At 43.2% G+C, this 2,708-nt stretch overlaps 1 protein-coding gene across 1 annotated transcript in view; it reads right to left on the bottom strand.

Annotated features, from left to right (window-relative positions):
* The window catches only part of LOC106531460 (serine/threonine-protein phosphatase 2B catalytic subunit alpha isoform), a gene marked incomplete at its 5' end in the record, with an annotated part of 56,244 nt that overhangs the window by 33,097 nt on the left and 20,439 nt on the right, over positions 1-2,708 (bottom strand).

Below are 2,708 nucleotides of genomic sequence, written 5' to 3'. Positions count from 1 at the left end.
ACACAGAACATGTCCTCACTTCCACACAGAACATATCCTCACTTCTACACAGAACATATCCTCACTTCCATGCAGAACATGTCCTCATTTCCACACAGAACATGTCCTCACTTCCACAGAACATGTCCTCACTTCCTTACAGAACATGTTCTCACTTGTACACAGAACATGTCCTCACTACCACACAGAACATGTCCTTACTTCCACATAGAACATGTCCTTACTTCCACACAGAACATGTCCTCACATCAACACAGAACATTTCCTCACTTCTACACAGAACATGTCCTGACGTCCACACAGAACATGTCCTCACTTACACGGAACATGTTCTCACTTCTACACAGAACATTTCCTCTTTTCCACGGAAAATGTTCTCACTTCCACACAGAAATTGTCCTCACTTCCACAGAACATGTCCTCACTTCCAAGAAAAACAAGACCTCACTTCCACAGAAAGGTACCTCACTTCCACAGAACATGTCCTCACTTCTACACAGAACATGTCCTCACTTCTACACAGAACATGTCCTAACTTCCACAGAACATGTACTCACTTCCATCGAACATGTCCTCATATCCACGCAGAACTTGTCCTCACTTCCACAGAACGTTTTCACATCCAAATAGAACATGTCCTCACTTCCACACAGAACATGTCCTCACATCCACGCAGAACATGTCCTCACTTCTACACAAAACATATCCTCACTTCTACACAGAACATATCCTCACTTCCACACTGAACATAACCTCACTTCTACACAGAACATATCCTCACTTCCACACAGAACATGTCCTCACTTCTACACAGAACATGTCCTCAAATCCACATAGAACATGTCCTCACTTCCACACAGAACATGTCCTCACTTCCACAGAAGATGTCCTCAGATCCACACAGAACATGTTCTTACTTCCACACAGAACATGTCTTCACTACCACAGAACATGTCCTCACTTCCACAGAACATGTTCTCACTTCTACACAGAACACTTCCTCACTTCCATGGAATATGTTCTCACTGCCACACAGAAGATAACCTCACTTCCACACAGAACATGTCCTGACGTCCACACAGAACATGTCCTCACTTCAACGGAACATGTCTTCACGTCCACACAGAACATGTCCTCATTTCCACACAGAACATATCCTAGTTCCACAGAACATGTTCTCACTTCCACAGAACATGTCCTCACATCCACACAGAACATGTCCTCACTTCCACACAGAATTTGTCCTCACTTCCACACAGAACATGTCCTCACTACGGCAGAACATGTCCTCACTTCCACAGAGAACATGTCCTCACTTCCACAGAGAACATGCCCTCACATCCACATAGAACATGTCCTCTCTTCCACAGAACATGTCCTCACGTCCAGACAGAACATGTCCTCACTTCCACACAGAACATGTCCTGACGTCCACACAGAACATGTCCTCACTTCCACACAGAACATGTCCTGACTTCCACAGAACATGTACTCACTTCCATCGAACATGTCATCATATCCACGCGGAACTTGTCCACACTTCCACAGAACATGTCCTCACTTCCACATAGAACATGTCCTCACATCCACAGAACATGTCCTCACATCCACACAGAACATATCCTCACTTCCACAGAACATGTCCTCACNACTTCCACAGAACATGTCCTGACTTCCACATAGAACATGTCTTCACTTTCACCCAAAACATGTCCTCACTTCCCCACAGAACATGACCTCACTAACACACAGGAGGAGAGCAGCCACGAGCACGTCTGTGTCTGAGCTCCTTGTTTCTGCATTACTCCATCTTTGTTTTTAGGTTTTGGTTTGGTTCGTTCTCTCCCCTCTCCACCACCTCCTCCTCCAGCCCCACGCTGCTCCTGCTCTGTTCTCCTCTCATCCTCTCACAGTATCTTAATATCACTCTGGATCTGGCAGGAGTAGCCAGTCGTCATGGCAACAGTACCGTGCAGTCTCCCTGGGGATTGTCGGATATCTTTTCATGCTGAAACCGAACTTTGTGTGTGTGTCTGTGTGTATGTGTGTGTGTGTTTGTGTGTGTGTGTGTGTGTTGTTGGATGAGCTGTAACTGTGGAAGTGTCTCTCCTCCTGCTCCTGCACCCTGAAGCCCTCCTGAAACTTATTAGATTCCTGTTTGTAGATGAACCAACCAGTTTTACCCACAAGGCACCAAGGCAATTGACAGATGCTGACTAAGCTTGGTGAAGCTGAAATTCCAGTTGTAGCTGGTAAGTTTAAATGCCTTTTTTTAGAAGTGTTCTGGCCTGTTTAAATATCCGGTTAGATCAGGAGTCTGCAACCTCTATGGCTCTTTGGTCCCTCTGCAGTGGCTCTTTGAAAATGTGACCAAACGTAACAGAATATATTTTTTATTTTTGTTTTTATACCCACAGCAGAAATCAATTTGTTTACAATTACATGATCAGTACTAATACAGAAAATATAACACGTTAGCTGCTAGCCTGTTGTTTACTTAAATATTCTAACTTCTTTCTATGATCTTTCTCTCAAATCCATCAGAATTACCTTTAAATAATTTGAAGACTACATAATAATTAGAATTTAAAAAAAATATGCCTGAATAGTTCAGTTGTACTAGTTGTTTTGAAATTTGGTATAAACTATATACAGTATCTTTCTTGTTTACATGAATCTGGTCTTTTTATTTGCCCTGTGTATAATAT

The sequence above is a fragment of the Austrofundulus limnaeus genome, unplaced genomic scaffold, assembly GCF_001266775.1.
Source record: "Austrofundulus limnaeus strain Quisiro unplaced genomic scaffold, Austrofundulus_limnaeus-1.0 Scaffold637, whole genome shotgun sequence".
Lineage (NCBI taxonomy): Eukaryota > Metazoa > Chordata > Actinopteri > Cyprinodontiformes > Rivulidae > Austrofundulus > Austrofundulus limnaeus.
Note: the sequence above shows the minus strand (reverse complement) of the source record. Positions and strands in the feature narration are given on the sequence as shown.